Consider the following 27,715-nt stretch of genomic DNA (forward strand, 5'->3'; position numbering starts at 1 on the left):
TCTCAATTAATGTCTCGATTTGATCTCTATCAACTTCAACTGGTGTACCCAACTGTGGAGCATCACCCAGCAAGAAATCTCCAGCATAAAACTCTGCAAGCCACTTCTGACACATTAGATCAGTCACCACATGTTCACCATACACCGCACAAATATTTTTTTGCATTTCATTTGCATTTTTACCTTTCTTGAAACAATAAAGTATAATATGCCAAAAATGTTGCATATTTTCTTCCATCTTCAATACTAAAATGGCTACACAAAAATTTACCATTTTTGGTAAGTGTTGTTTAAATGCACACTGATATGACAGCTGTCACAATACAATCTAACAAAATTGTTTTGAATAAAGTTAAAGACAACTAAGTGCTACTAGAGCCATCCATCTTAGTGGAAAAAAAAACAGGCAAAATTTTTGGCCAACCCAAAGGAACTCTGGTACAAGATTTGGTACAAAAAAATTACAACTAAAATATTTTAAATTAAAAAAACAAAAAGAAAAAACAGAAGCAGCCCTCGACTTAGAAATAAGTTGTCTTCCAAAATTGCATTTAGATCAGAAATAACTGGAAACAACATTCCTACAGAGACATGTAAGAAATGGGAGTTAGAGTCTTAGATCATACTGCAAAAGGTCAATTTAACCTCTATTATATCTTTTGTATTTTTATTTCTGGAAAATTTCCAAAATAACATGCCAAAATAACTATAAGAGTATAATGAATTCCCATGTTCTCATCACACAGATTCAACCATTTCAACTCATAGCCAAGTCCTGTTTCATCTACACCACCACCTGTGTTCAGTGATCCCTCACTTATTGTGGGAGTTACATTCCAGAGACCCCCGGTGACAGATGAAAATCTGTAAAATAATGGTGTTATATTTATTATTTATATATATTTTAAGGCTTTACAAACCCTTCCCACACTCCTATAAGCCTTTCCCACACTCTTCATATGCTCTTAAACACTTTCTACACTCTTAAACCTACATAATTTTAACAACATATAAAATTCTATATGGGTACTCACCAGTGAAGTATACAGTCGTCCCTCGGTATATCACATTTCACTTATTGCAGCTTCACTGTAATAAGCCACAATAAGTGAATCGCGATATAGCAAGGGATGACTATATTCCTATTTTGTATTATTTTTAAGTGTAATATATAATTTGACCTGCAAATGTTTCAGTGTGTATCTCTGAAAGACAGGAATCCTTCAAAACATAACCACAATGCTCAATGTCATTAATGATCCAGACTGTAAATTTAAATATTCTAGACTATCAAAAATATAATTGATTATAACAAAATGTTAGCAAGGGAAAAAATAACCAACAAACCATTATCAAACATAAATATTAATATTCCTTAAATAGTCAAACATAGCAGTATTCAAATTTCAAACTCTCATTACTTTTTATTAAAATTTGTTTGAATCAGAATTCATACTAATTCCATACACCACTATTGGCTTTCATGTCTTTTAAAATCTCTTTTAACCTCCCCTGGCCAGGTGGCTCAGCTGGTTGAAGTGTCATCTAGAACACCACAAGGTTGTAGGTTTGATTCTTGGTTAGGCAAATAGCTAGGTTGTGGGTTCAGTCCCCCATCAGGGCGAGTGCAAGAGGAAGTGGATTGATGTTTCTTTCTCCCCCGTACTCACTCTAAAATAAATAAACATATCCTCAGGCGAGGATTAAAAATATGTATTTAAAAAAAACACACCTCTTTTAACCTAAATACATTCCATTTAATTGTTATGACTTCCATACAATATTTTAAAAATAATAATTTATGCCTGTTCTTTAAGGTGGCAATAACTAGATCATGTAGGTATAACTAATGAAGCTTTTTTCTTCTTAGTATATTGAATAAATCTATGTAGGTAATTTAGAAAACATTAAGCTTCTGGTCAAGATGGCAGTAGGTAAATGCAGTACCTGGAACTTCCCACACTCACATCAATATTACAGCTAAACTACAGAAAAACAATCATTAAGAAACACCTGAAATCTGGCTGAACAGAAATCATATAAATAAAGATAGAAAAAAGAAGCTACACTGAAACTGGTAGGAGGGACAGAGACATAGAATGAGCTGGTCTCACACCCACATGTGGCAGTTAAAAAACAGCAGGAATATCTCTACTGCAGAGGTCCCAGCTGAAAAGCAAGGGTCCTAGCCCTACACCAGGCTTCCCAACCAAGGATTCTAGTGTCAGGAAGAGAAGTTCCCATAATATCTGGCTGTAAAAACCAGCAGACATTGTAGCTGAGTGAGATAAAGGGGTCCTAGAATCCCAGGCATTCCTCTTAAACGTCCCCCAGAGACTTACTAGGACTTACTCTGAGCTCCAGCACTGGGGCAGCAGCTTAAAAGACCCAAGGACAGACGGGGAGTGACTAAATTTTTGGCACCAGGACAAGAGATACAGCCACAGCTTACTACCAGAGAGAAGTGCTGAAGGCCACTATTCCTTTGCTGAGCAATCCCCCACCCCCTGCAAAGAGCCACTATGCTGGCACCATATCTAAATCTCCAACTACCCGGCTAACACTCTTAGCCCCAGGCGGTCACTCTCCGAGATCTTGCCCCATCCAACTTGCGGGCCCACACAAGCTGTTTCCAGTGGCTATTCCATACAAATGGTATGTCTTGTCTCATGCTGCCAACATTCCTTAAATCATTCAAACAAGCAGCATCTGGCCTCTGTGTACCTTGTACTTCTTGCTAAGTGGCCCCAGGTCTGGCACTAGTGGCAGCTGGTCTTAATTCATAGCTTGGTCTCTCCCAGGCACCTCCAGCCCAGCTGGCACAAGTAACAGCCATCTGCAGATCGCTTTGCAGCTCATGCCACATAGCTCCAGGCAGGGTACAGGTGGCAGCTGACGTTGGCCTGCACCTCTGCAGAAGCCCCAGAGCCTGCCCACTCAGTAGACAGCTTCACACCACAATGAAGCACCATCCAACCACCTCCACGAGCAACACACTCAGAAGTTGACTCCAAGGGTACCTGAGCCCCACTCAATTAAGTTCTGCTCCACGGGGTGAACCCCAGTACAACAGATCCTCCAAGATTGTTGTGGCCAGTATTCACAGCTGATCAGCCTTGAGATAAATACCTCCAACTGAAATGTCAACAGCAATCAAAGTGCAACTACAAGAGAAGGATGTACACAGCCCACATGGGGGCAAGGGAGCACTTGGAGCACTCAGCCTGGGTGAACGAGGAAGCTATGCCAATGGGACCTACAGAACACCTACTACAAGAGGTCACTGTATCAAGTGCAGGCGACATAGCAGCTCTACCTAATACATAGAGAGAAACAAAGGAAGGTAGCCAAAATGAGGATATACAGAGAAACATGTCCCAAATGAAACAACAGAACAAAACTCCAGAAAAAGAACTAAATTAATGGAGACAAGCAATCTACTAGATGTAGAATTCAAAACACTGATTATAAGGATGCTCAATAAACTTAGGGGCAAAGTAGAAGAATTTAGTGAGAAATTCAACAAAGAAATAGGACACACAAAAATAAAGACAGAAAACTTTAAAAAAATCAGTCAGAAATAAATTAGAGGGAATAAACAGTAGATTAGATGAAGCAGAGGACTGAATCAGCAACTTAGAAGACAAGGCGGCAGAACATACCCAATTAGAACAGCAAAAAGAAAAAGAATTTTAGAATACAAGGATAGTTTAAGAGGCCCTGGAACAATATCAAACATATCAACATTTGCATGATAGGAACACTAGAAGAGGGAGAGCAAGGACTTGAAAACCTATTTGAAGAAATGATGATGGGAAATTTCCCTAACCTAGTGAAGTAGACATACAAGCCCAGGAAGTGCAGTCTTCCAAACAAGATGAACCCAAAGAAGTTCTCACTAATACACATCATAATTAAAATGCCAAAAGTTAACTACAAAGAAAGAATCTTAAAAGCTGCAAGAGAAAAGCAGTTACCTACAAGGAAGTTCACATAAGACTGTCAGCTCCTTTTTCAACAGAAACTTGCAGGCCAGAGGGGACTGGCATCAAATATTCAAAGTGATAAAAAGAGCCTACAACTAAGATTACTCCACCCAGCAAAACTATCATTTAGAAGGAAAAATAAAGACCTTTCCAGATAAGAAAAAGCTAAAGGAGTTCATTATCACCGAAACAGTATTACACAAAATGTCAAAGAGTCTTTTTAAGAAGAAAACAGGATAAAAATATGAATAACAAAACAGCAATACATATCTATTAACAAATACTTTAAAAGTAAAATTTAAATGCTCCAATCAAAAGATATAGGATGTGTAAATAAATAATAAAACAAGACCCTTACGTATGCTGCCAAAAGAGACCTACTTCAGATTGAAAGACACACACAGACTGAAAGGGATGTAAAAGATATTTCATAAAAATGAAAATGAAAAGGGAAGCTGGTTAGCAATACCTATATCAGAGAAAAAAAGACCTTATAGTAAAGGCTATAACAACAAAGAAAGATCATTAATCCACTTCTGGGTATTTATCCAAAACACTAAATCAAAGACGCATACATTCATTCATATGTTTATTGCAGCATTTTCACAATAGTTGAGATAGGGAAGCAACCTAAGTGTCCATCAATAAATAAAGAAGCGGTGCATATATACAATGGAATATGATTCTACCATTAAAAAAATATCTTGGTATCTGTAACATCATGAATGGGCCGAGAGGGTATTGTGCTAAGTGAAGTCAGAGAAAGACAAATGACAGATGATATCACTTATGGGCAGAATCTAAAAAACAAAATCAATGAACAAGCAGGACAGAAACAGTCCCATAGATAGAGAATATTTTGACACTTGCCAGATGGGAAAGGGGTGAGGGAGGATAAGTGAAAAAGGGGAAGGGACTTAGATGTACAAATTGGTAATTACAGAATAGTAATGGGGATGTAAAGCAGAACATTGGAAATACAATAAAAATATTGTAATAACTATATATGGTGTAAGATGGGTACTAGATTCATTGAGGTGATCACTTTATAAGTTATATAAATGTCTAATCACAGTCATACACCTGAAACATAATATTGTACATCAAGTATAATTTTAAAAAATATCTTAAGAATTAGTGGGCTCAAATTTTAGTATCTGATTTTAATTTGACTAGAAAATAACTAATTACTAAAATATAAACATAGACGCAGTGTCAATGTATTAATTAGTCTTCTATATCTACCCATGATTATAAAGATATTAATTAGTCTTCTGTATCTACCATGAACCATCATTTTGTCTAAAAGCACATCTGGGCAAAATTCATTTTCTTGTAGAAAAATATAAAAAGGAGCCATGTGAGGATTTTACATTTCATCATGAAATGATCATCCTAAACCTACAAGAAAGCTGAAATAATTCAAAAGTTATTATCATATACGTATAATCTAGATTCTAAAATCAACATTTATCTTTATCACATGCATTCCTCTATCCATCTTTTTTGAAAAAAAAAAATGCATTTCAAAGTTGTGAATATCAGTTTACTTCACCCCTAAACAGGCCAGGCTTCATTAACTACTATTCAGTATCTCCGTGGTTCTTTTTTGAAGGCAAAATTAACATATGATGAAATGCAATTTTTAAGAATATTTTATTTATTTTTAGAGAGGGGGGAGGGAGACAGAGATGTAGAGAAAGATCCATGTGTGGTTGGTTGCCTCTTGTGCACCCCTTACTGGGGACCTGGCTGGCAACCCAGGCACGTGCCCTAGGCCAAACCCAACTGGCAACCCTTTGATTCACAGTCACTGAACCACACCAGCCAGGGCAAAATGCACAAATCTTAAGTATGCTATCATGTGAGATTTCTTGCAACAAAGTTTACCACTACTAATATCTAAGCATCTAAAGACCTATCGTTGCTCTAAGATCATTGTTTTCAAACTCTGGCATGTTATCAGGATCACTGTAGAGCTTATTAAAACAAAGACTGTTGGCTTCCAGACCTAGAGTTTCTGATTCAATAGGTATGGGGTTAGGCCCAATAATTCATATTTCTAGTAAGTTACCAGCTGAAACTGACGCTGCTAGCCCCATGGACATACAGATCTAACACTAAACTAATTTGTATTTAAGTATTAAGTGATAATGAAAATGTCAGGTTGATAACAATGTATAGTATACTTCATTGTTGAAGGTCTCATCCCAGATGTGAATACATTTCTTTTTCTACTAGAAATAGATAAAAACAGTCTCCTTAAAGAGAAGAAAGTGTTTGCAAAGTAATTAAGTTTGAGTCTTTGCAACTACCCTTCAATATTTCAGCCAAATATACCATGAACCAAAGTATTTTTCCTCTCAGACTGAAATTGTTTCCTATAGTTTTATTTTTAAAAACATATTCTATTGATTGTGCCATTTTTCCACCTTTATTGCCCTCAACCCTGCACACCCCCTCCCACCCACATTCCCCTCTTTAGTTCATGTCCATGGGTCACACATATAAGTTCTCTGGCTTCTACATTTCCTATACTATTCTTACCCTCCCCCTGCCTTTTTTCTACCTATCATTTATGCTACTTATTCTCTGTACCTTTTCCCCCTCTCTCCACTTCCCACTCCCCCGCTGATAACCCTCCATGTGATCTCCATTTCTGTGGTTCTGTTCCTGTTCTAGTTGTTTGCTTAGTTTGTTTTTGTTTTAGGTTTGGTTGTTAACAGCTGTGAGTTTGTTGTCATTTTTTCTATACATGTTTTTTTTTTATCTTCTTTTCTTAGATAAGTCCCTTTAACATTTCATAAAATAAGGGCTTGGTGATGATGAACTCCTTTATCTTGACATTATCTGGGAAGCACTTTATCTACCCTTCCATTCTAAATGAAAGCTTTGCTGGATAGAGTACTCTTGGATGTAGGTTGTTGCCTTTCATGACTTGGAATACTTTCCAGCTCCTTCTTGCCTGCAAGGTCTCTTTTGAGAAATCAACTGACAGTCTGATGGGAACTCCTTTGTAGGTTACTGTCCCCTTATCTCTTGCTGCTTCTAGGATTCTCTCCTTCATTTTTACCTTGGCTAATGTAATTATGATGTGCCTTGGTGTGTTCCTCCTTGAGTCCAACTTCTTTGGGACTCTCTGAGCTTCCTGGACTTCCTGGAAGTCTATTTCCTTTGCCAAATTGGGGAAGTTCTCCTTCATTATTTGTTCAAATAAGTTTTCAATTTCTTGGTCTTCCTCTTCTCCTTCTGGTACCCCTATTATTCGAATGTTGGAACATTTAAATTTGTCCCAGAGGTTCCTAAGCCTCTCATTTTTTTGAATTCTTGTTTCTTCATTCTTTTCTGGATGGATGTTTCTTTCTTCCTTCTGGTCCACATTGTTGATTTGAGTCCTGGTTTCCTTTCCATCAATGTTGGTTCCCTATACATTTTCCTTCATTTCACTTACCATAGCCTTCATTTTTTCATCTAATTTGTGACCATATTCAACCGATTCTGAGAGCATCCTGATTACCAGTGTTTTGAACTGTGCATCTGATAGGTTGGCTATCTACCTACCACTTAGTTGTATTTTTTTCTGGTGCTTTGATCTGTTCTTTCCTTTGGGGCTTATTTATTTTATTTTTTTTTGTCTTGGCACTCCTGTTGCATAGTAAGGGGTGGAGCCTTAGGTGTTCACCAGGGCAGGGCAACCTATGTCGCTGCATTGTGACACTGTATGTGGGGGAGGGTTCTGACAGGAAACAATGCTGCTTGCTCCACTCCGCCAGTTTTCAGTTACTTCCCCCACTACCCACAAGCAAATTGGATGCTGATTCCCAGGTGAGTGGGTTTGTGTACACACTAGGATTTGGTGGGTCTCTCCAAAGAACTCTCCTGGGAGGCTGGGAGTTTCTCTCACTGCTGCCTCAACCCCACAGGTGTTTTCCGTCAGAGGTTTGAGGCGTTATTTCCTCACACTGGAACCCTGGTTGTGCAGTCTTCTCACTCCCCAGTTGTCCCTCCCAGTTTATCTGTACTTGAACATGGGACTGCCCAGTCCTCAATCCGCCACCTGTCTGGGTCTACCCGCAAAAGCCTTGCCACGAGTCCTCTCTGCCTGGCTGCCCGTCTCCACCCCTCCTACCAGTTTGTATGAATGTTTCTTTAACTCTTTGATTGTTGGACTTCCATAAAGTTCGATTTTCTGTCAGTTCTGGTTGCTTTTTGTTTTTAAATTTGTTGTTGTCCTTCTTTTGGTTGTGCAAGAAGGCAGAGTGTGTCTACCTACGTCTCCATCTTGGCCAGAAGTTAGTTTTATTTATTTTTAAAAGATTTTATTTTCAGAGAGGAGAGAAGAGAAGGGAGGGAGAAAGAAAGGGAGAGAAACACCAATTGATTGCTTCTTGTTTGCCCCCAAATGGGAACCTGCCTCACAATCCAGGCATGTGCATCCCTGAACATGCCTGAACAGTATCGAACAGAAGACCTTTTGGTTTGCAGCTCAGTGCTCAATCCAGTGAGCCACACCAGCGAGGGCACATTTCCTACAGTTTTAAAAAAAATATAGAAACTTTTAAATGTACTTGGGAAATGGCAAAGTAATGAGTTAAATGTATTAAAGAAACACGTAATAATCAAATACAAAATGGTAACTACGGTACTCTAGATTTTTTAAATTGCTGTATTGACTGGCTGGCGTCACTCAGTGGATTGAGTGCGGGCTGCGAACCAAAGCATCGCAGGTTTGATTCCCAGCCAGGGCACATGCCTGGGATGCAGGCCACGACCCCCAGCAACTGCACACTGATGTTTCTCTCTCTCTCTTTCTCCTTCCCTTCCCTCTCTAAAAATAAATAAATAAAATCTTAAAAAATATAAATTGCTTTATTGAGGTAAACTGACATATATCAAGTGACATGTTTAAAGTATATGACTTAAATTTTGATACATGAATATACCTAAAAAAGTTACTACAATGAAGAATATAAACCTATCCATCACTCCCCGAATTTTCCTACTATCTGTAATCCCAGCCTTTTCATATCCAGTAACTAATGATATTAAACATATTTTTCTTTATTTGCTTATTTGACACCTATAGCTTTTTGGTTAGGTACCTGTTCAATATTTTGGTCCAAAATGGACTTTGGTCCATTTGTTATTGTTTTTTTTTTTTGTTTTCTTATTCAATTTTGATAATGCTTTAAATATACTGGATACCAGTCCTTTATTAAGCTAAGTAGTTTACAAAGATTTTTTTCTCAATCAATGGCCTGTCTGTGAATTCTCTTACCAATGTCTTCTTTAAGAGCAGAAGCTTTAATTATGATAAAATCCACCTTCTCAATTTACTATTGAAAAGGTGGATTTCATCAACTTCTCAATAACTTTTGTTATTTTATGGTGTTTTGGTTTTTTATCTAAGAGAAGCCTGCCTAATATACACTCACAAAAATGTTATGTTTTCTCCATGAAATTTTATACTTCCAGGTTTTACATTTGACTTGTGCTATCAACTATTAAGAGAGGGACACTGGAATCTGTTAAAGTTGCATATTATACCCCAGATGGTGTGGCTCAGTGGACTGAGTGCCAGCCTGCAAACTAAATGGTCGCCAGTTAGATTCCCACTCAGGGTACGTGCCTGGTTTGCCCGCCAGGTCCCCAGTAGGGGGTGAGTGAGAGGCAACCACACATTGATGTTTCTCTCCCTTTCTCCTTTCCCTCCCCTGTCTAAAAATAAATAAAATCTTCTTAAAAATTGCATATTATTTATCTTTGCCATTCTATCATGTAATTTGAAGCTCTTTTATTGGATGCATAAAAATTTAGGATTGTGTCCTCTTAATGAATCCGTTTATTATTATGAAATGACCCTCTTTATCCTTGATAATAGTCTCCAATGTGAAATGTAACTTCTAATCTAATAGTCACTCCAGCTTTCTTCTGCATAGCATTAGCAAATATTTTCAAACCTTCCACTTACATATAAAGTGGGGTTCTTGTAGATGTGATATACTTGAGTCTTGATTTTTTAAAGCTCGATCCAATGATCTCTGACTTTTAATTAGTGTTTAGACCATTTGTATGTAATATGAGTATTGACATGGTTGGGTTTAAATCTACCATCCTACTATTTGTTTTCTTTCTGTCCCATATGTTCTTAATTCCCTTTTTCCTCTTTATCTGTTTTATTTTGGATAACTTCTATTAGATTATTTTATAATATCTCCCTTCTTGGTTTACAAAGTACAATTCTTTGCTGTGTTCCTTTGGTGGCTGCTTTAAAGTTAATAATATACATGTTAAACTTACTACAGTCTAACTTTTCAAAATCTAATTTATCACCATGTAGGTAGCATAAGTTCACTTACACTATTCCAGGTATAAGTATCAGGATCTTATAATATACCTACAATTTCTCCCCTTCTTTATGCTATTATTATATATTTTATTTTCACATATGTTAGAAACTCTATAATCATTATCACTTTTACATTAGTCACTTGTCTTATAAAAATATCTAAAAATCTTTAAAGAATCTTATATATTTACCCATGCAGTTATCATTTCTAGTGCTCTACATTCTTTTAAGTCCAGGTATTTATATGGTTTAATTTTCTTTCTGCTTAAGAACTCCATGTTAGTATAGGACTAAAGGTAATGAATCCCTTCAGTTTTTTATGTTTGAAAGTCTTCATTTTACCTTTGTTCTTGAAACATAATTTTGCTGAGTAAAGAATCCTAGACAGTTAACAAATTTTTTCAAATATTTCAATTATAGTTGACATTGAATATTGTATTAGTTCAGGTGTTCAGTATAGTGGTTAGACAGTCATATAACTTAGTTACAAAATGATCCTCTCAATAAGTCTAGTACCCATCTGACACCACATAGAGTTAACACAATATTGCTAACTATATTCACTAGGTTTTACTTTATATCACAGTGACAGTTTTGTGTCTGCCCATTTGTACTTCCTAATTTCTTTATCTTTTATAGCCACCCCACAAGCACCCTCCCACCTGGTAACCATCCATTTGTTCTCTGTACCTATAAGTTTGTTGGTTTTATTTGTTCATTTATTTTGTTTTTTAGATTCCTCATTTAAGCGAAATTATATGGTATTTGTCTTTATCTGTCTAATTCACTTAGCATAATTCCCTCAAGGTCCAACCATGTTGTCACAAATAGTTACGATTTCATTCTTTTAAAATTTCTTATCCTTACCTGAGAACATTTTTCCATTGTTTTGAGAGATAGAAGAGGGAGAGAAACATCGATGCAAGAGAGAAGCATCAATCAGTTGTCTCCCTATGGGCCAGGGCCAGGGATAGAGGCCATAACAACCTAAGTATGTGTGCAGACTGGGAATCAAACCCACAACTTTTTGGTTATGGGATGACAGTCCAACTGAGCCACAGCAACCAGGGCAAGATTTCATTCTTTTTTTATGACTGAGTAATATCCTACTGTATATATGTACCAATTCTTCTCTATCCAATCATCCACTGATGGGAACTTAGGTTACTTCCATAACTTGGCTATAGTAAATAATGCAGCAATGAACCCAGGGATGCATATATGTTTTCAAATCAGTGATACAATTTTGTTAGTAATTATCAGACTGTTAATGCTGTTTCTTCTTGATTCACTCTGGGAAGACTGACTGTTATGTTTCTAAAAATTTATCCAATTCTTCCAGGCATATAGTTGTCGTATTCTTTTAATCCTTTCTAATTCTGTGATGTCAGTTTAATTGGGGGTCCTCTCTCTTTTTTTCTTGTTGAATCTGGTTACAGGTTTACCAATTTTGTTTACCTTATCAAAGAACCACCTCTTGGTTTCATTTATCTTTCGTTTTGCTTTTGAGACTATTTCAGACTATGAAATACTCTTTATTTCCTTCCTTCTACTCACTCTGGGCTTTGTTCTTTTTCTAGTTACTTTAGATGACACTATTTATTTAAGATTTTTCCTGTTTCTTAAACTAGGGCTGCATTTCTACGAATTTCCCTTGAAAGTGCTTTCACTGTGTCCCACAGATTTTGAGGTCTTGTGTTTTCATTGTAATTTGTCTCAAGGTATCTTTTGATTTCTTCTTTGATCTTGTTAATCCAGTTTAATACATGTTATTTATTAGCTCTATGTGTTTGTGTGTTTTCCAGTTTTCTTCTTGTAATTGATTTCCAGTGTCATACCACTGTGATCAAAGAAGCTTGGTATAATTTCAGTCTTCTTAAATTTACTGAGACTTGTTTTGTGGCCAAATGTGATCCTAGAAAATGTTCCATGTGTGCTTGAAAAGAATGTATAATCTGCTGCTTTGGGATAAAATGTTCTAAAAATATCAATTAAATTGATCTGTTCTAATATATCATTTAAGATCACTGTTTCTTTGTTCATTTTCTTTCTGAATGATCTGTTCATAGGTGTCAATGGGCTCTTAATGTCCTGTACTGTGACTGTATTACTGTCAATCTCTCCCTTTATGTCCCTCAATATTTGCTTTATATATTTAGGTGTTCCTGCATTGGGTGCTTTGATATTTACAAGAGTTATTTCCTTTTGCTGGACTGATCTGTTTATCATTATGTAATGTCCTTCTTTGATGCCTGTTACAGCCTTTGTTTAAAGGCTTTTTTCTATTTCCACTTGCATTAAATGTTTTTCTACACCTATACTTTGAATGCGTATTTTGATTTAAAGCAGGATTCTATGTATAGGTCCTGTTATCTTAACCATTTAGCCACCCAGTCTTTTTCATTGAAGCATTTAATTCATTTAAACTCTAAGTGATTATTGATAGGTATGTAGTTATTGCTATTTTATTATTCACATTTTTAAAAGTCTTTTCTTCTTAAAGAAATCCCTTTAACATTTCTTAAAATACTAGTTTAGTGGTGATTAACTCTTTTAGCTTTTTCTTGTCTGGAAAACTCTTTCATCACTCCTTTGATTCTAAATGACAGCCTTGCTGTGTAATCTGGGTTGAAGGTCTTTAATTTTCATCCCTTTGAAAATTCATGCCAATCCCTTCTTGCTTGGAGTTTCTGTTAAGAAATCAGCTTACAGTCTATGGGAGCTCCCATGTAAGTAACTAGCTGCCTTTTTCTTACTCCTTTTAATATTTTCTCTTTGCATTTTTAACCTTTGGCATTTTAATATTGACATGTCTTGATGAGGGCCCCTTTGGGGTCATCTTGTTTCAGACTCCCCACACTTCCCAGACTTATGTGTCTATTTCCTTCACCAGGTTAGTGAAGTTTCCCATTATTATTTCTTCAAATAGGTTTTCAGATAGGTCTTCAAATAGGTACCCCTATGATGTGAATGTTTTCATGCTTGAAATTGTCCCAGAGATTGCTTATGTATCCTTTTTTCTTCATTTTGCTGTTCTAATTAAGTATTTGAGTATTTTCTGCTCCCTTTGTCTCAAATCACTGATTTGATACTCTGCTTTATATACTCTTCTGTTTACTCAGGTAATGTATTTTTCATCTTAGTTATTGTATTCCTCATTTATGACTGGTTCTTTTTTATGATTTCTATGTCCTTTTTTTTTGTACTTCCTCTTTGTTGAAATTCTCACTGAGCTAATCTATTCCTCCCTTAATTTCATTGAGCATTCTTCTAATAGGTGTTTTGAACTATGTATAGGATAGATTGCTTGCCTCCATTTTTTTTTTCTGGATTACTGTTCTTTCATTTGGGACATCTTGGTCTCATTTTGGCTGCCTTCCTTTGTTTGTTTCTACATATTAGGTAGATACATCTCCCAGTCTTGGCAAGGTGGGCTTATGTACTAGGTATCCCGTGGGGCCCAGTGGTACAGTATCCCTGGTCAACTGAGTTGGTGCTTTAGGGTGCCATTTGTATGGCAGCTGTACAGAGATGAGCTGTTGTGTGTATGCTAGCCCAACAGAATGGGATTCATTGTAGCAGGGCTTAGGGGCCTCCTGAGACCATCCTTCATATGTGTTGTTGTGGAGTTAACTGGGTAGTGGTCTGGTGTGATCAGAAGCCAGTCACCGGGTATGCCAATTTTGAGGACTCTTGGGAGGGGCTCCAGTACAGGCCCAGGTCAGTCGCTGCCTGTTTCTGGCTGGCACCACCTAGTAGGAGCTACAAAGTGATCTGCATTTGGTAGCTGCCTATGTTGGGCTTGGAGGTACCTCAGAGAGGCTATGCTACAAACCAAAGTTAGTTTCTACTAGTGTTAGGCTGGGGGCGACTTAACAAGGGGAGCAGGGCACACTAAGGAAAGTGCTGCTTGTTTGGAGTTTGTGGACCTTTCAGAGGTTTTAGTAAAGTCTATTAGCATGGGCCAAGGACAGCCGCTTGTAATAGCCACTGAAAGAGGTTCCAGTAGTTGTACAAGTTGGGTAGGGCAGATTCTCAGGGAATAATCAAGGTAGAGCAAGTTTGACGAAGACTCATATTTGGCACCTGCCTGTGCCTGAAAGCTGGGTAGGAGCAGGGCTCAGCAAATACATATGGTGCCCCACTTTCAGCTCTCTGTGGGGAGGGCTCCACAAAAGAATAAAATGGCAAAAAGTACTGCCCCTCCAGCCCTCGCCCTGAAGTCAGTCAGTTCCTCTCTATGTATCTGGCTTCCACCCAGCCCTGGAGGTCAGTGTGTGTATTTCAGCAAATAAGTCCATCTGTGGGCCCTTTAAGATGAACACCTGGAATTCCAGCAGCCCTCCATCTTACCCAGACAGAATTCCCCCAACTTTCAAGCTACAGGTTGTGGGGACTCCTGTTCCCAGCACTGCTGGTCCAGGCTGGGACTGCCTGGTGTGGGGCTCAGAACCCTTGCTGCTCATGGGGACGTCCGCAACAAGATTCCTCCCAATTCTTACCCACCACATGTGGGGGAGGAACCAGCCCATTTTGTATCTCTAACCCTCCTACCAGTCTCAAAGTGGTTTCTTCTTTATACCCTTAGATATAAGAATCCTGTTCAGCTAGTCTTCAGGCAGTTCTCAAGGGTGCTCGGTTCTATAATTTAGTTGTAATTCTGATGTGGTCATAGGAGGCAAGCACATTTACCTACTCTGCCATCCTACCAGAAGTCTGACAGTTCTTTCTTTCAGTGTTCTAAAGATACTGCTCCATTATCTTCTAGCTTACATTGCTTCTGATGAGAAATCTGCTATTACCCTTATCTTTGTTCTGTTTTTCTTTGGCTGCTTTTAAGATTTTTTCTCTTTATCACTTGTTTTTAACAATTTGCTTATGGTGTTCCTTGGTGCCATTTTCATTCATCTTATACTTATTGTATTTATTTCTTGGTTTATAGTTTTTTATCAAATTTAAAAAATATTTGGGATTATTTCTTCAAATATTTCCTTCACTTCATCTTTTAAACAATTCTCTTTTCTCTCTTTTTCATTTTAGGTAGCTTCTATTGTTATGTCTTCATGTCCACTAATCTTTCTTCAGCATGTCATATATTGTGTCTTATCTTTGACATTGTAATTTTAATCTAGAAGATAGCCTTACTTAACATGTTCAATTTTTCCTCTAGCTTCTCCAACATATCATACACAGTCATAACTGTTTAAACGTTCTTAACCATTCAATTCATCACCTTAGCACCTAAGTTCACAACAGAATTATTTGAATCCCTTTTTATTAAATGTTAAATTTTTAAAAAAGATTTTATTTATTTTTAAAGAGGGAAGGGGGGGGGGAGAGAGAGAGAGAGAAACATCAATGTGTGGTTGCTGGGGGCCATGGCCTGCAACCCAGGCAGGTGCCCTGACTGGTAATCAAACCTGAGATGCTTTGGTTCGCAGCTCACGCTCAATCCACTGAGCTACGCCAGCCAGTGTTTGAATCCCTCTTCTTAAAAGCTACTAGCTTATTATAAATTCACTGTATTTAACATGTTTCCTTCATTAATTACTTCCACATACATAATTTTATCGTAAGAAAACCAAGAAACATTTCTGTATTTTCCATGAAAAAAAGTTTGTAGAACCCAGTATTTTAATATCACTTCTGAAATAATCAAATTCTTTGTTTATAAATCTACAAATATTCCCGAGTTAAAAATTGCCTAAATATGCTCATATTCCCTCATCTTATTATTTTTTATTGCTTTTAAAGAGAAAGGGAGAAACATCGATTGGTTGTCTCCAACACCAGCCCTGAGACGTTTGAACCCAAAACCTAGGTATGTGCTAGAACCAGGAACTGAACCCTAAACTTTTTGGTGCATGGACAATGTTCTGACCAACTGAGCCACCAGGCCAGGGCTTCCTTCATCTTATTTTTAAAGAACATTCTTTCTCTTTACTGTCTTCATCTTAAGCTGATATTTACCAACTTTCTTAAAATATTAGGTTCTAATATTAAAAGGGGGGATCAAAATTTCCAGGTACTTGAGATTGTTTTATAATTGAGAAAAATCACTTTTATATTAGAGATTTAGAAAATAATTACACTAAAATTGTCTTGACTGGCTTGTATGGTTACAAAGGTTAAGAATCACTCATCTATAATTCTCACTTTAATCTACTGTAACATAGTTTCAGATCCAATATTATACTGAAGATGCTGTTTTTTTAAAAGTACCAATGAGTGTAGACACCAATTGGGAAGCTTTTGAGAGTGAAAGGAAGTGCTATTAAAAATTACACAGGGGAAACAGACATAAATCAAGACTGTCCAACTAGCAGTTATGGTTCTAACAAGGACTAATCATAATTACCACATCCCAACCCTCTTATTTTTTATTTTAGTACTGAAAAACACACATACAGACATTCCTTTTAAATCTTCCTCCTGCCCCTAAATGCAATTCCTATATCTACAGCTCTTCACTGTGAAATGTACTCTTTCAGACTTCTCTGCACTTACTTGTGTATGAGGTTTTCCAGCAGTAGCTGTTACATAAATGAAATTACATGTACTAGTCAGTGTCTTGCTTTTGCATGTAAGATATCTTTAAGATTTTCTTAAAGAATGACATCTGTATCTATTTCATCCTTTTTTCACAGCTGCCTAATATTTTACTCTAAGGACATGCCATGATTTCACTATTCTATGCTTCCATTTTTCTTCAAAGGTTTCTCCCTCTGCAGAAAATAATAATGTAATATTCTCTATGGACCTATGAGAGTATTTCTGTATTACAGATATATAGAAGTGAAACTTCTGGTTCAGAAGTATGCACATTTTTAAAACTGATAGATACTGCCCTGGCCAGATGGCTCAGTTGATTGGAGCTTCATCTTGTACATTAAAAGGTTGTGGGCTTGATTTCTGTTAAGGGCACATACCCAGGTTGTGGGTTCCATCCCCAATAAGGGTGTATTGGAAGGCAATCCATCAATGTTTCTCTCTCTACAATCAATAAAAACATATCCTCTGGTGAGGATTAAAAAATTAATAATTAAAAAATAAATGTGATAGATACTACCAAAATCTTCTCCTAAAAAAATAAGCTATTTATACTCATTTCAGTAGTTTGTGCCTACTTTGCAATTTGACACTAATATCAAAATTTTCCAGATTTTGCCAATTTTATTACCAAGGAGTTTTTTAAAAATCCTATCACATTGATGTTTTAATTGGAATTTCTCAGATTACTGGTGAGGTCAAGTATCTCTTCAAAACTTTACAGGCTAGATTTCTACTTCTACAAATTTTATACTTACATTCTTTCTCATTTTCTACTAGGCTGTCTTTTTCATTTCATACTGAGTTGAGGCATGTCTTGTATACTTTGAATATTAGCTTTGTATATTACATGTCAAGGAGTTTATCACAATCTACTGCTTACCTTTATAAATGTCATCTAAGTTTGATGTCTCACCTGAAAAGGCTTTCTTTACCCTGGCCCCCAAATAATTTTAGATTCACTTCTGAAAGTTTTGCCATTTTGTTTATAATCCATTTGAGAAAAGTGTCATGCAGTTTTCCCTTTATTCTATAAATATAGTGAATTACATTAACATGCTTTCTAATACTGAATCAATATTATACTCCTAGGATTCAACATGGGAACTGGTGTAACTTAATGATCAAAAGCCCAGGCTCTGGAGTCAGAATGCCTGAGTTCAAACCCCAAATCTTTCACTAACTAGTCGTACAACCTTATGCATGTTATCTAACTTTTCATGCTTCCGTGTCCTCATTTTTAAAATAGTGACAATAGTGTCTATCTTAGAGCTTTGTTTTAAGGATTAAATAAACTGATACATATAAGTTGTTTAGAGCAGCACCTGGAACACATGATTTAACACATATTCTTATTGTTTACCAAGTGCCTTATATTTGCCAGGCACAGGGTAGGCAGCATTGCTAAAGCTGGCAAAATAAGGCCAAATCAGGCTTTCTGCCAAAATATATAAAAAAAGTTTTATTGGAACATAGTCACACCCAATGTTTAGAATGTATCTATGGTCATTTTTATGCTCCTACAGCACAGTTAAGTAGTTGCAACAGAGTCCATGTGGCCACAAAGCCTAAAATACTTATTATCTATTCCCTTATAAGAAAAACATTGCCAACCCAGAACTATTCAAACTCAAGAAGTTCATAGTTTAACAGTTGAAAGAAAGGTCAAGAAATACAAATGCTATAATATGGCATTGTGTTATTATGGAAACAGGGCAATTTAGTATTAAATGACAGAAAGGATTCACACAAATGAAAAGAGACCAGAGAAGAGATATTTCATGTATTTAAAATTATGCACTTGTTTACATGTCTTTATATCTTATCCTAGTGTGTGATTTACTAGAGGAAAGGGAGTATGGCCTTCATTTTTCTGACATGCATATTCTAAATATCTAGGACACTTAAGGTTTTTAACATATGACAGATTGATAACTAACTGGTAAAAACAAAAACAGGATACCTAGGTGACAATGATTTGACATGTCTGACAAAGTTCTAGAAATAAATATTCTGTGGTAAGCATTTTACCATATTTTGCCATATTAAGTGGACTCTGTCTTTTAATCTTTATAATAGCCAACTCTAAGAGATAGATTCTATTAGTACCCTTCTCCAAAGTGAGAAACTAAGACTCAGAGGTAAAGTAACCTACTCACTTGTGTAAGATCAGTAAGGGAAGAAGTCAGCATACAAACCTGTATCTCTCTAGTGTAAAACATATGCTATAAAGTTGGAAAGTGGTAGGAAATAAATGTAGTCACAGGATAAAGAGAGATGCAGCAGAAATTGTGGTATGATTTTCATTTCCAAAATTAAAGGGGAGTGGGAGAGTGAATTGTTAATTTCTCCTCATAGCATAAGTTTAAAAAATGAGTTTTTATTAGGTTGCAATTTATGAAGGCTGAAATTTAGTTCAAAAGGTTTATACTGCCTTAAAACTTAAAGTATATACATTTACAAAGTATAGAAAATGCTGGTATAAAAATGTATACAAGTTAACCTAAGTTTTGGAGTTTTGTTTTGCTTTAATGCTTTTAAAAGGAAAAAAAGAAACACTAAATTTATCCAAGCAGCTCTCCATCTTACATATTTTCATTTTTCCAGCATGTAATACTATCCCTGATATACAGAATGTATTTACTAACAGCCTTCCTTTTTATTAAAGGAACATATCTTTTATTTTATCATTCTCATTCTCATTTTATTTTTGTAAGTATATTTTGATTATGCTATTATAGTTTTCCCAACTTTTTCTCCCCTTTATCCCCACTCTGCCATGCACTCGCCAGCCTTCCAGCCTCCCCACACCCTTAGTTCATGTCCATGGGTTGTACATGTAGGTCCTTTGGCTTCTCTGTTTCCTATACCATTCTTAACCTCTCCCCATCTATTTTATGCCTATCATTTGTGCTTTCTGTACCTTGCCCTCCGCCAATTCTTCCCCTCTCTCCCGGCACTGAAAACCCTCCATGTGATCACCATTTCTCTGGTTCTGTTCCTGTTCTAATTGTTTGCTTAGTTTGTTTTTGTTTTTTAAGTTCCATTGGTAGTTATGATTTTGCTGTCATTTTACTGTTCCTAGCTTTTTATCTTTAATTTCTTAGGGAAGTCCCTTTAATATTTCATATAATAAGGGCTTGGTGATGATGAACTCCTTTATCCTGACATTATCTGGGAAGCACTTTACCTGCCCTTCCATTCTAAATGATAGATTTGCTGGATAGAGTAATCTTGGATACAGGTCTTTGCCTTTCATGACTAAATTCTTCTTTCCAGACCCTTCTTGCCTGTAAGGTTTCCTTTGAGAAATCAGCTGACAGTCTTATGGGAACTCCTTTTGTAGGTAACTCTTTCCTTTCCTCTGGCAGCTTTTAAGATTCTCTTTTTATCTTTAACCTTGGGTAACTTAATGATGATGTGCCTTAGTGTGTTACTCCTTGGGTCCAATTTCTTTGGGACTCTCTGGGCTCGCTGGACTCCTGGAAGCCTATTTCCTTTGCCAGCTTGGGGAAGTTTTCTTCATTATTTGTTCAAGTAAGTTTTCAATCTTTTGCCATTCCTTTTCTCCTTCTAGCATGCCTATGATTCGGATGTTGGAATATTTAAAGTTGGGCTGGAGGTTCCTAAGCCTCTCCTCATTTTTTTGAAATCTTGTTTCTTCGTTCTGTTCCAGTTAGATGTTTATTTCTTCCCTTTGTTCCACGTCATTGACTGGAGTCCAGGTTTCCTTCCCTTCACTGTTGGTTTCCTGTATATTTTGCTTTATTTCACTTTGGGTAGCCCTCATTTCTTCCTTCATTTTGTGACCGAGCTCAATCAGTTCTGTGAGTATCCTGATTACCAGTGTTTTGAACTCTCCATCTGATAGGTTGGCTATCTCCTTATTGCTTAGCTCTTTTTCTGGACCTTTGATCTGTTCTTTCATTTGGGCCACATTCTTGTCTCGGCAGACCTGTTATGTCATAAGGGAGCAGGGCCTTAGGTATTTGCAGGGTGGGGCAACCCTCTTTGCTGCCTTGTGGTGCTGTCTGTGGGGGAGGGGTCAGAGAAGGAAAAATGCTGCTTGCTTGCTCCACCCTAGCCCCATTTTGCAACAAACTGTCCTGTGAGACTAGGAGTTTTTCCCGCTGTGGTAACCCCCACAGAATTTTATAGCTAGCTTTGAGTCTTTATTTTCCCATTCTACCAGCCAGGCCTCACCTGCACAGTCCACCGCCTTGTCACACCTCCTCTCTGCTAAGTTGCCCCTCCTGCCAGCCTGGGTAAATGTTTCTTTAACTCCTTGATTGTTGGGAGTTCCATGCAGTTTGATTTTCTGGCACTTCTGGTTGTTTATTGTTTTTCAACTGGTTGTTATCCTTCTTTTGGTTGTATGAGGAAGCAAAGAGTTTCTACCTGTGCCTCCATCCCTTACTAATGCCTTCTGAATGAAAAAAAAATGCTCTAGCCAATTGATTCATGCAGCATAACTCAAGGCACCACTTCACCTGGCAATGGTAACATGAAACACGAAGTGTAGAAGAAAACAGAATGCCTTACAAATACTCATCCATAAATTTATCAACTTCAAAGATATTTCATGTAAATGAATTTTCAAAATAACTGATACCATTTAAGTCACTATATTGTTTAAACAATCTTAATGAAGATACTCTAAAAGAAATTTCTAGTCTTTCTTCTCTGCCTTAATCTGCACACAATATAACCTTTTTTGATGACTCAAGCTCATCAATGTAAATATCAATTATTAGACTGCTCTACAAACTGTGGTGGTCTTGGAGTTACTGAGGGATATCCAATTGTTTTGCCTCTTCAGTAACTTATCTTACACTACTTGTAGAAACAAGGTTTCCTACTGTCTACTTTCTTTTGTCACTTACAGGCCACTAGCAACCTACCCAAAGTTTCTAAAATGCCACAGGCAGTTGATAACCATGTACAAATTCTAAGTCAAGCCTGGGTATAGTGGTTTTCACTGCTCTAAAGCCTGACTCAAAAGCTTTTCTTCTTTCACTTCCTAGTTCTGCAACCTATTCTGGGTTATTGCTCAAAATATGGCCACAAAACTACAGTTACAATAGTAGCTTTTTCTGCATATTTTCTTCATTCTTATTACTATATAGGGAAATATCTAAATGATATTCATAACAAAACACACTAAACAACCATGAACACAAATGATATAAGGTGCCTCACCTTATATGCTATATGGACAATTACCTAACCAATTAATTATTAACCAAGAGTCAGCAAACTAGGCCCACTGTCCAAATCCTGCCCAAAGCTGGCTTGTTTGTGTTTGACTCTTGAGCTAAAAATGTTTTTTATATTTTTGAAAGGCTGTAAAAATACAAAAACAAATATTCAACAGAGACTCTAAGTGGCCAGCGTGGCCTAAAATATTTACTATCTCACACTCGACAGAAAAAGCCTGCCAACCCCTAATCTAAAGTATAATAAACAAACACATATAAGACATATAAGCCATCCCTTACACATAAAGCTTAAGCTATAAATATGTCAAAGTAGATATATAGTTCTTTCAGTGATGGGTTCATAATGATACAAAGTATCTTGTCCAGCCCTGCCTATTCCTCTCTTGACTATAGCCTTAGCCAAAATCTCTACCCTTCTTCCTCCTAATGCTTGTTCTTGGATGCTCTGAGAATGGTCTCCTTGCTACTAGTACCAGCTATGTCTGTTAGTCTTTTTAAGAATATCATTCCTTTTGCTATCTAAATATTTCCTAAGTTTCAAGTCTAACTTCCTCCAAACACCATTCAAGATCTTTCTGCCTCTTTAGTGGTCTCACTTTCCTTTATAGTCCTTGCCACACAACTTAATAATACCACCTTATTTTTTGCTAATGATCTCCTGTGTGTTAGTCTAGTATCTCCAACTAGTTTGTAAACTCCTTGAGGGAAGGAAACACATCACATTGCTTTTATCTGTATCCCCACTTTAATAATAGCTCATCATCTTCTAAGAACATGCCATCTCCCAAGCACACCTTTCTATCTTGGAGAAAAATAATCTGAGGGCTGGTAAAGGGTAAAAAGTGATGGGAAATATCAAAGGATGACACACAGAAACACTTGATGTAAGATCATAGGCCACACTGAGAACTTAGTGTATGTGGAAAAAAAAACGCAAAACTATAATGAGGGGTAAACAGAGAGATAAAGATCAAGAGATGAAAAGAGACCACTAAATAATACTCTGAAATAAAATAAGACCAAAATATTAAGAAAATTATAAAAGCAAATTTTCTCAAAAAAAAAAACAAAACAAAACAAAAAAAAAAAAACCAAGCCCTCAAATTTGCTTTTCAACACTATTGGCCTTTCATTTCTTTTTAACAAGAAGCTCTTGACACCAATATCCATAATGGCCATTTTTATTTCTTTTCTCTGTCTGTCTTTCGTTTTTGCAATGTCATAAACTGAAGCACTAAAAGATTCAATGAAATAGACATGCACAGTATTCTAAATCTTTCCATTTATAACACTGTGGATTTATTTGAAATCTGCTAGACAATGCTAGGGATAAAAAAAAAAAACACACTTATCTTCTGATTACCTAAAATTGGAACTCAAGTGTATAATACTACATCACTCTCAAAAATACCATCTACATTCATTTTCATTAAAAAAAGCACCCAAAACATCACAATTCATCAAACTGTAATTTAAAAATATAAGCAAAATATAAGGTGCACAAGCCTTGGATGTATAAACAACAAAATTTAAAGCATAAATACAGTTTGGGGCAAAAGGAGGTTTACAGTTGAGGTTATGAGAAACAGTTTATTCTTGTATTGTTATTTATCATTTCCCATATGAACAACTGTAAACCTCCTTTTGCCCCACCCTGTAATACCCATGAGGCTAAACTAAAAATAGACAAATCATAAATTAAATGTTCTTAATTAAAGCCACAAGAGACAATAAGAATATTAATCATGCATCCCTTCTCTTTTTTCTGGGTTTTATAGTCTCTTTACCTGACCTATATGTAGGTAGTCAGAAAACAGGGAGAAGTTTTAAAATTAGTAATAAGATATGCTTAACATCATACTGTAGAAATTTAACAATTAAGACAATTATTGTATGAATGCTAACAGAAATCAGCTCTCAATTACTCTTATGAAGAGTAGAAGTGATGATATCGATAGACAATCATAAAATCAGTTTTTCTGAAGCCATATTGATTTAGAGAAGCAAATTACCCTCACAATTATGTTTGATTGAACTCAATATTAACCAAAAGTTTATTTTTCCTCAACATTCAATAATTCAGACAAAAGGGAAAAAAGTGGAGTTAATCTAGAAGCACACAGGTGGCTAAAGGCAGCCAACCTGGGATAAAAAAAATTTCGGTTAACCTACACAAGAACACTCAGATAATCTATGCAGGGAAAGAAGGACATAATAGTAAAATTTACTATGATAGTGTTTAAGGGTTTAAGTATAAAATTATTTATTAAAAATTTTAGAAGATTTTTTTCCTGTCAAGTTATCATCCCTTCTTCCTACTAACTGGTATTATTTATGAAGACAAGATTATCAGTGGGCCAAAAAGTTGAAAGCAAAATTTTAGGTTCCATAAAAGATGTGTCAAAAATACTTTTTATCACTGTTTTCTGTGAAGTCCACACCTAAAGTGTCTCAGAGGGCACTTTATATCATTACATGAGAAAAATCAAATCAACCAAGAAAACATCAAAAGGCAGGGGACTCATTTCTCTTCAATATTTTTAGGTGATTTAAGTAAAATTTACACAATGGCAAGAATTATAGATTAAGCAAATAGAAAAAACTAAATATTCATCTAAATACCCCATAACCACAAAACTCAATTAGTTTCTGCCTAACATATGGCTCCAACTCCTGAGTGGCATATGTTTAGCACTGGTGCTGGTAACAGCATGGAGATAAAATATTATAGCAACAGCTCAACTTTTGCTATTTCATCCTTATAATATAGAAAAACACATACCAACTCTGGTTTCAAGAACTAAAACTAAAGACCACAGTTAAGAAGCCAAACAACTATGTTGCTTATTTTTAAAAGTCCACAGTGAATACATACATGAGGATTATACTGTAAGAAGTAAAATAAAATAACTTGTCAGCCTGTTACTCTTAGTTAATAGAAACTCAAACACAGGTTTTCACAGGATTTCACTAAAGAAAATTTCTTAATTCACAATTCTTAGCAACCCAGCAACCATTACACACCCCTCCCCCACACAAAAATATCCCAAGGCTTTTAAACGCTACCAGTTTAATGAAAGAACGATTAAAGACTACATTAATTAAAACAGCCATCGCTGTGTCCGCTATTTTATGACGAAATTTTTTGTTCATTTTCCTTTACCTAACGGTTGACGTCCCTCCACAGCTCTATCAAAAGTTCAATGATTCAGGCTGTTGAAAGACGGCGAGGACTGCAATCTCCAGTGACCCTCCTGACTGAACAGGTGGTTAAGCCCGCCGGGTAGAGAGACAGCCAGGTACTGCAACCAACCAAACAAGCTCAAACACAGAAGGGCGGGTTTTCGAGGTTTTAACCCCAAGATGAGCAGGGGAAACTCTCTTCAGAAGCGTTTCAAATTCTGCGGCAGCGGGGTGGCCGCTCCGCGACACTTTCCGGAGGGCTCCGCTCTCTACCCCTGCTCCTGTCGGAGTGGCGCAGCTCGTCATGGGCCGCAGGCCAGGGGGGCTTTGAGCCCCTCGCCACCTCCTCAGGCTGGTGGAGGGGCCGTGACCCTGTGATACCTTGGAGATGAGACTTCCACTCACAGGTGCCCGGCCAGTGGCAGGGTTCCCGTCCCTGGCCCCGCTCCTTCGGCCCAAAGCATGCCCACAGGACAGGGTGGTCCAGGCCTTCGATAGGCCGAGCCCTGCTCGGTGCACCAACTCCTCAGCCCCAGCCTAACGGTTTCCCTGACGCCTAAAAAGCGGAAAGGGAAGTGGCGGTCTTGGTAGTGTCACCCCTACCTTTCCCTGAGGGAACGCCCGCGCTTTCACCTCGGAGTCGTGCAGCTTTGGGGCAGAGGATGGGGAGTACGGTGGCGCCTCTTCCTCAGGTTACAGATCGTTCTCGCTCTACCTTAGAGACAGAGCCGCTGTCCGGGCGCTGGGCCGCTGGTGCACTTACTACTGGGGTGGTTTCCTGGCTGTAAGGGCGCCGTGCGCCTCAGCCCTGCTCCTCGCTCCTTCTCCGCGAAGCTCCTGCTTTCTGTTTCACCCGAGGGACCGCGAATGCCGCTGCCGCCATGCTTACTAGGGAGCCAGGAGGTGGAGCCCGGATTTCAATGCGCTCAGTGCGCCTGCGCGAGCTCCACAGCCAGCGGGGGGCCCCCCCCGCTGGTTCTGACCCTGGGGGGATCCTACCCGTACTTGCCAGCCCCAAGGTCTCTCACTCAAGCGCTAGCAACCAGAAGAGCTGTGCCATGTAAGCACCCTCTCAGTGCCCACAGCCTTCTGGGGCTGCAGACTCTCCTAAGGCTGGGCTGCACCTGGTTCATCACAGCTTCTGCCAGCCTGCGAGTCACACTAGGGAAATGTGGTGTTAATTGATGGTACTAGGGCTACTCACACAATTCTCAGACCAATTTTTGCATGTAAAATACAAATGAAATGGGTATCTTTTAAATAAAGATAATGATGTATAGTAATGGGAAAAATAAGGAAATCGTTCATAAATTAAATAATTTTAATGATGTAAAATATTAATTTTATTTACTATTTCAAAATTTTATGTATAAAACTTTTTTTATTGTTCAAGTACAGTTTTCTGCCTTTTCCACGCAGCCCTCCCCATGTCGCCAACCCTCCCCACCTCCTTCCCCTGTTTCCACCCCCTTTGTTATTGTCCATGTGTCTTTTATCATTGTTCCTGTAAACCCTTCACTCTTTTCCCCCATTATCCTCTCCCCTCTACCACTGGTCGCTGTCAGCCTGTTCTCAATTTCAAGATCATTGGTCATACTTTGCTTGCTTGTTCCTTTTATTGATTAGGTTCCATTTAAAGGTGAGATGATATTGTATTTGTCTTTCACCACCTGGCTTATTTCACTTAGCATAATGCTCTCCGGTTCCATCCATGCTGTTGCAAAGGGTAGGAGCTCCTTCTTTCTTGCTGCTGCATAGAATTCTATTGTGTAAATGTACCATAGTTTTTTGATCTGTTCATTTACTGATGGGCACTTAGGTTGCTTCTATCACTTGGCTATTAAAAATTGTGCTGCTATGAACATTGGGGAGCATAGGTTCTTTTGTATTGGTGTTTCAGGGTTCTTAGGATATAGTCCCAGCAGTGGAATTGCTGGGTTAAAAGGCAGTTCCATTTTTAGTTTTCTGAGGAAATTCCATACTGTTTTCCATAGTAGTTGTACCAGTCTGCAATCCCAACAACAGTGCCCTAGGATCCCTTTTCTCCACAACCTTTCTAATACTTCTGTGCTGCTTTGTTTATGATGGTCATTCTCACTGCTGTGAAACTGGTATTTGTGGTTTTAATTTCCATCTCTCAGATGGCTAGTGATATTGAGCATCTTTTCATGTGTCTCTGGTTGTTCTCTATGTCCTCCTTGGAAAAATGTCTGTTCAAGTCATTTGCCCATTTTTTAATTGGGTTGCTTGTCATCTTAGAGTGAGTCATGTGGGTTCTTCATGTATTTTGGAGATCAAACCCTTGTCTGAGGTGGTATTGGCAAATATATTTTCCCCTATGGTTGGTTCTCTTTTAATTTTAATGCTGTGTCTTTAGCCATGCAGAAGCTTTTTATTTTCATGAGATCCCATTTGATTATTCTTTCCTT

The 27,715-nt window shown here is 37.5% G+C and overlaps 1 protein-coding gene across 3 annotated transcripts in view; it reads right to left on the reverse strand.

Moving 5' to 3' along the window:
- The window catches only part of FNDC3A (fibronectin type III domain containing 3A), a 230,994-nt gene extending 204,820 nt beyond the window's left edge, over nt 1–26,174 (reverse strand). Inside the window, exon 1 of one of the 3 annotated variants that reach the window (XM_045821333.1) lies at nt 25,920–26,174. The gene's annotated coding sequence lies outside the window, so the exon portion shown is untranslated. Of the gene's footprint in view, nt 1–25,266; nt 25,372–25,889 lie in introns of those variants that run through there. The other 2 variants (XM_045821332.1, XM_045821334.1) reach the window with 2 other exon arrangements.
- Nucleotides 26,175–27,715: the final 1,541 nt, after the last annotated feature.

This window comes from Phyllostomus hastatus, unplaced genomic scaffold (genome assembly GCF_019186645.2).
Source record: "Phyllostomus hastatus isolate PE091 unplaced genomic scaffold, TTU_PhHast_1.1 phas_scaffold_46, whole genome shotgun sequence".
Taxonomy (NCBI): domain Eukaryota; kingdom Metazoa; phylum Chordata; class Mammalia; order Chiroptera; family Phyllostomidae; genus Phyllostomus; species Phyllostomus hastatus.